Source organism: Callithrix jacchus, chromosome 2 (assembly GCF_049354715.1).
Source record: "Callithrix jacchus isolate 240 chromosome 2, calJac240_pri, whole genome shotgun sequence".
Taxonomy (NCBI): Eukaryota; Metazoa; Chordata; class Mammalia; order Primates; family Cebidae; genus Callithrix; species Callithrix jacchus.
In genome coordinates this window covers 153,963,223-153,969,971 of record NC_133503.1, presented here as the reverse complement: position 1 = coordinate 153,969,971, position 6,749 = coordinate 153,963,223, and positions in this window count along the sequence as shown.

Sequence of the window (6,749 nt, the reverse complement as noted above, 5' to 3'; positions counted from 1 at the left end):
CACAGGCCTCCCCATGCCAGGACGCTGCCAGCCCTCAGGAGGGGAGGCGCCACCTGATTTCTGGAGCCTCAGGCCTCCCTCACCCTCTGCAGGATGCTTCCCCTTGCACGTGGTGTCCTCAGGCTTGGCAGCAGCTACGCCTCCTTCACCTCCCTGGCTCATTGCCTTTCTCTTTCCCTGGAGCCTCCAGCTAACCCGTCACCACGCCTGGCAGCGTTGCTCCTAAGCTGACTTTGCTTTCCTAGTTTCCTCCTGGCCTCAGCCCCCTTCAGACTTCACCCAGATCAGAGGAGTGCTCCTGAGCAGTGTCCCGTCCCAGGCTGACCCTCTGTTGTCCATTCCTCCAGTAGGCACTAAAGTAATCTCAAAGGCAAGAAATTTGAGAACTAGAATAGTCCCCATCTCATGGGCTGAGTGACAAAGCCTAGCTCCCCAGTTGGTGACGTCATCACCAAGCAGGGCTGGGACTGGGGCGAGTCTAGGGTTCACAACAGAAGGAGGCGCTCACTCTCAGGGTTAGGCAAGGGCACCGAGGGCCTCCCAAGACTGTGTGCCCCGGGTACCTCCCTTGTCTCACCCACCGCGTTTCTTATTCTTCCTTCTGTGCTGTGGGAGGTCCTTTGACATCACCAGATTGTCACCTTTTGTTTCTTGTGGAATCAGGAGAAAATCTGACACCTGCGGAATTATCTGCACAAAGATAGCCTTCTTGTTTGGAAATGGGGCTGGTTTACATTCACACCTGACTCTATTGGAGAAGACAGAAACCTGTTTGATGTTGCCTTAAATGCAGTAAAAAGGTTATGGTTGGGCTGGCACAGTGGCTCACAACTATAATCCCAGCACTTTGGGAGGCCAAAGCAGGAGGCCTTGAGGAGGCCAGGATGTTGAGGCTAGCTGGGCAACATAGCAAGACCCCGTCACAAATTTTTTTTTAAATTAGCCAGGTATGGTGGCACATGCCTGTAGTCCCAGTTACTCGGGGGGCTGATGTAGGAGGCTTGCTTGAGCCCAGGAATTCGAGGTTGCAGTGACCTAAGAGCGCATCACTCCACTCCACCCTGGGCCACAGCATGAGACTGTGTCTCAAAAACAAGGTGGTGATTAGACAACTATTTTAAACCTGTCTCAATTAAGGTCAGAGGTCTATGATTAGGTGCCACCTTGGGCATTCATTTCTGTCCTGGGAGTAGAAAAAGTATAAGATTACCTCCCCACTGGCACTTGAGCATGGATTGCAGATAAATGCATCTGTGCCCTTGCTGGGACCGATGGAGATATGAGGACTGAAGGGTCCTCCTTACTTGAAGTCACACCTTTGGCAAAGGGCTGGAAAGAGGGCAGAGCATATCTGGGTGTTGCTCGGAGGTCAACAAAAATTCTTCTGGCCAGTCCTGAAACATAAGTCTCATTGTAACCATAAGAATTATAGTTTAGTCTGACCCAGAGAACTGAGGCAACATTAATTTGAAAACAGTTTGTACACACTGCTGGCTCTCCTCATCACCAGTTCGTGCCTGCATGACAAAATTCTACAGAAGATGCTTTTCCTCCAGGAAGGCATCCTGGATGAGCATAGCTTTTCGCCTGAACATACAATATTTTCTGCAAAATCTTTCCCCCAAAGAGAGGGAGTCCCTTAGTAAAGTACTTACAAAGTTTCTCTCTTATTTATTCATGTATTTATTTTATTATTTTTCTGAGACAGATTCTCACCCTGTCACCCAGGCTGGAGTGCAGTGGCATGATCCTGGTTCACTGCAGCCTCCGCCTCCTGAGTAGCTGGGATTACAGGCACCTGCCACCACACCCGGCTAATTTTTGTTTTTTGTTTGTTTGTTTGAGGCAGAGTCTTGCTCTGTCACCCAGGCTAGAGTGCAGTGATCTTGGCTCACTGCAACCTCCGCCTCCCAGGTTCAAGCAATTCTCCTGCCTCAGACCCCCAAGTAGCTGGGATTATAGACACCCACAACTGTGCCAAGCTAATTTTTGTATTTTTAGTAGAGATGGGGTTTCACCATATTGGCCAGGCTCGTCTCGAACTCCTGACCTCATGAACCACCCACCTTGGCCTCCCAAAGTGCTGGATTACAGGTGTGAGCTACCACGCCCAGCCTAATTTTTGTATTTTTAGTGGAGATGGGTTACTATGTTGTCCAGGCTAGTCTTTAACTCCTGACCTCAAGTGATCTGCCCACCTTGACCTCTGAAAGTGCTGGAATCACAGGTGTGAGTCACCGTGCTTGGCCCTTCTTCATTGTTTAAACACAAAAGTTCTGTTTGTGAAAGACCCTTTCACCAAAATGACCTCAACCAATGTCAATTTTTAATTTTGGGAGGCACACGGAAATCACCAGAAGGAATTGGCATAAAAGGAGACAACATTATAGAACAGAGGTTTAGTCATTATTCCTGGGATGTGATCTCAATATTAACTATGTTAGATTTCAGCATAAAGGTTTTTAGGAGGAACGATCCAAGATGGCCGATCACTAATATCCCGGGATTGCAGCTCTCAGTGAAGGTGTGGAGAACTAGAGGACGCCACACTTTCAGACAAATTCTGGTCGCTCACGGAGCAGAAGATCCCCAGTGGAGGAAACACACAGGTCGCCAGCGCGACTCTCGTGGCCGGCGCGGCGGTTCCGCCGGCACCTCGGCACGGCAGCTCTCGGAGCAGAGTAAACAGGTTTGGAGGACCACAAGGGCCCCCAGCACGACACCAGAGCCCGGCGCAGTGGCTGTCATGGCACCTCGGCGCCGCAGCGCTCGGCGCAGAGTAAACGGGACTGGTTCCCCTTCTGAGGGAGGTTTGGAGCCCCAGGAAGGCAGAGTTGCCTACTACGGACACAAGAAGGAAGCCAGACAAGAGAATCCTAGGCAGAAAAGCACCATCAGTTTTAATGCTGCTGCTCTGGCCCTGGGAACTAACAACCTGGACACCCACTCAAGAGACCTAATCTGAAAGTTGGTAAATTCAAAGAGGACAGGAGGATAAATTTACAATGACGGGAAGAAACCAGAGTAAAAAGGCTGAGAATACGCAAAATCAGAACGCCTCTTCCTCTAAAGATGATCACAGTTCCATATGACAATGGAACAAGGCTTGATGGAGAATGAGTGCATCCCAATGACAGAAGTACTCTTCAAGGAATGGATAATAACAAACTTCGGTGAGTTAAAAGAACATGTTGTAGCCCAACGTAAAGAAACTAGGAACTTTGAAAAAAGGTTTGATGAAATCCTATTGAGAATAGACAACTTAGAGAGGAGTATGAGTGAATTAATGGAACTGAAGAATACAATACAGGAACTCCGAGAAGTATGCACAGGTTTAAACACTCAAATTATTCAAGCAGAAGAAGGGATATCAGAGGTCAAAGTCCAACTTAATGAAATAAAACGTGAAGAAAAGATTAGAGAAAAAAGGATAAAAAGGAATGAGCAAAGTCTCCAAGAAATTTGGGACTATGTGAAAAGACCAAATTTACGTTTGATAGGTGTACCTGAATGCGACAGAGAGAATGAATCCAAGCTGGAAAATACCCTTCAGGATATTACTCAGGAAAGTTTTCCTAAACTAGCAAAGCAGGTCAATATTCAACCCCAGGAAATACAGAGAACACCACAAAGATATTCCTCAAGAAGAGCAACCCCAAGGCACATAATTGTTAGATTCACCAGGGTTGAAATGAAGGAGAAAATACTAAGGGCAGCCAGAGAGAAAGGTCAGGTTACCCACAAAGGCAAGTCTATCAGACTTAGAGCAGATCTCTCAGCAGAAACTCTACAAGCCAGAAGAGAGTGGGGGCCAATATTCAACATCCTCAAAGAACAGAACCTTCAGCCCAGAATTTCATATCCAGCCAAACTAAGCTTCACAACTGAAGGAAAAATAAAATCTTTTATGAACAAGCAAGAACTCAGAGATTTTATTACCACCAGGCATGCTTTACAAGAGCTTCTGAAAGAAGCATTACACACAGAAAGAAACAACCAGTATTAGCCTTTCTAAAAATATACCAAAAAGTAAAGAGCACCAACATAAAGAAGAATTTACACCAACGAATGGATCAAACAGCCAGTTAACATCAAATGGCAGTAACCCTAAATTTAAATCGACTAAATCCCCCAATCAAAAGACACAGCCAAAACCCAATGGCATGTTACATCCAGACCTGTTTCACATGCAAGGATACACAAAGACTCAAAACAAAGGGATGGAGAAAGATTTACCAACCAAATGGAGAGCAAAAATAAATAATAAATAAATAAAAAGCAGGAGTTGCAAGTCTCATATCGGATAAAATCGATTTTAAAGCAACAAAGATATAGTGGTAAAAGGATCAATGCAACAACAAGAGCTAACGATCCTAACACCCAGATACATAGAGACTTCGATTCAATGAGACAGAAAATTAATAAGGATATCAAGGACTCGAACTCAGATCCGGAACAAGTAAACTTAAATATTTATAGAGCTCTTCACTTCAAATACACAAAATATACATTCTTGTCAATACCACATCACACCTACTCATAAGTTTAAATGAAACATTGATTGGCCATTATTAATACCCAATTCTTTTCAGAATAAAGCAATATTTCCATTTACTCTCCCTCTTTCTCTTCCTCTTTCTTCCTCTCCTTTACTTATTATTTTTTTCTTTCCTTCTCTTAAAAAAAAGAAATCAACTTGTAAACCTCTAGATCCAGGTCGGCAATGTCTCTCTCATTGCTTGATTTCCTTCCTTCCCTTCCCTCCCTCCCTCCCTCCCTCCCTCCTTCTTCCCTTCCTTCCTTCATCCCTTCCTTCCTCCCTACTGTCCTCCTTCCCTCCCTTCCTGCCTTCCTCCCTAAAAAAAATAATAAAATAAAAAAATAAAAATAAATAAAGGGTTTTAAAGACCATTTTAAAAAGCAAAATGGTAAGAGGTTACATTATTTGGTTAAGGGGAAAGTCTCTTAAAATAAAAGTGGATACTTACAGCTTTAATGCTATTTTCTGTGACAGTGTCATGTGTGAGAGCCGTGTTGTCTCTCACACAACTAGATGGAAATGATAGGAACAAGCTCCCAAAACCTGTAATGATGATTCACAAGGGGATCTGGCAATGACAAGGAAGGACCTCGGTGTTCAATTGCAGGTGAAGAGTTGTATGGAAAAAAAATCAATTCTATATTTCTGCCTTGTTCCACATCTTTTTTTTTTTTTTTTTTGAGATGCAGTCTTGCTCTGTCACCCAGGCTGGAGTGCAGTGGCATGATCTTGGCTCACTGCAACCTCCACCTCCCAGGTTCAAGTGCTTCGCCTGCTTTAGCCTCCCGAGTAGCTGGGACATATGCCACCATGCCCAGTTAATTTTTTGTATTTTTAGTAGAGACAGGGTTTCACCGTGTTAGTCAGGATGGTCTTAGTCTCCTAACCTCATGATCCTCCTGCCTCAGCCTCCCAAAGTGCTGCAGTTACAGGCATGAGCCACTGCGCCCAGCCCATATCATCTTATTTAAAATACGGACCATAGGCAGACATCTGACTAATCAACATCTATAAAGCTTATACAGTTAAATTGTCTAAAAACTTTTCTTAGGCTCTTCTTATTGAGGAATTGGGGGATTGTTTTATATTTGGGGCTACCTGGTATTTGGCCAGGCGGTAAGTCGTAGCCTGGTTTGTGAGGCCTGAGTCTACTTGCACTTTCTGATGTGTTCTTAAGGTGGAGCCTGATCCTGGGTATTCACTCCATCTTCTTCGCTAGACAGTAACTTCCCAAAGGCAGGGCTGTCCTTTTATAACCCACAAACCCAGCATTTTCTCCTGTGCTGTTGGGAAGATTTGCTGGCCTCTCTTCTCTGGACCTCATTTTCCTTGTCTCCAGGATGAGGAGTTTGGACAAAATGATTAGTAAGGATCCATCCTGACTTTAATTTTCTCTAAATTTTTGCTTTTGGATTGAGTATATATTTTGATTCAAATGAAAGCTTTTGCCAGGCATGTTGGCTCCTGCCTGTAGTCAGCACTTTAGAAGGCTAAGGATGGAGAATGGCTTGAGACCAGGCATTTGAGACCAGCATGGGCAACACAGTGAGCCCCTGTGTCTACAAAAAAGAAAAATTAGCCAGCCATGGCAGTGCTGCCTGTAGTCTGAGCTAGAGAGGCTGAGGTGGGAAGATTGCTTGAGCCTGGGCAACAGAGCAAGACTCTCTCTTGCAAGGAAAAAAAGCTCTTGCCTGTGGTCAGGGTGGGCTGGGAATCAGGAAATGATCCCAGATTGGAGGTAGAAAGGAGGCAGATTTCTGGCTGCCCATGGCACTGTGCAACTCTGGATTAGATGAAACTTGAGACATTTTAAACAATTATTTGAAATTAAAAATAACCTATTTATTCATCCACTTACCTCTACATATAAGCAAGCTCTGCCAAACATGTATTACACCAAGCACTGTGCTGGACCTAGAGAGGACTAAGCCACAGCCTTCTCTCCAGGAGCTCAGCAGTAGGTGTTAGGATACAGAAGGCTCTTAACTCAGGGGGAGGGAGAGAGGGGGAGAATGGAAGATTTCCCTGAAGAGGGTATCTATTTGAGTTGATTTTTGGTGAACCAGTAAATTTCCCAGCTAAACAGGGATTGGGGACTGGAGAACACTCTAGAAGAGGAAATCATGAGCATGGGTTAGGAGGTTAGAAGAAACAGTATGTTCTGGAAACTGTAAAGTGTGGAGCTGGGGGCCTGGAAAGGTCCAGCAAG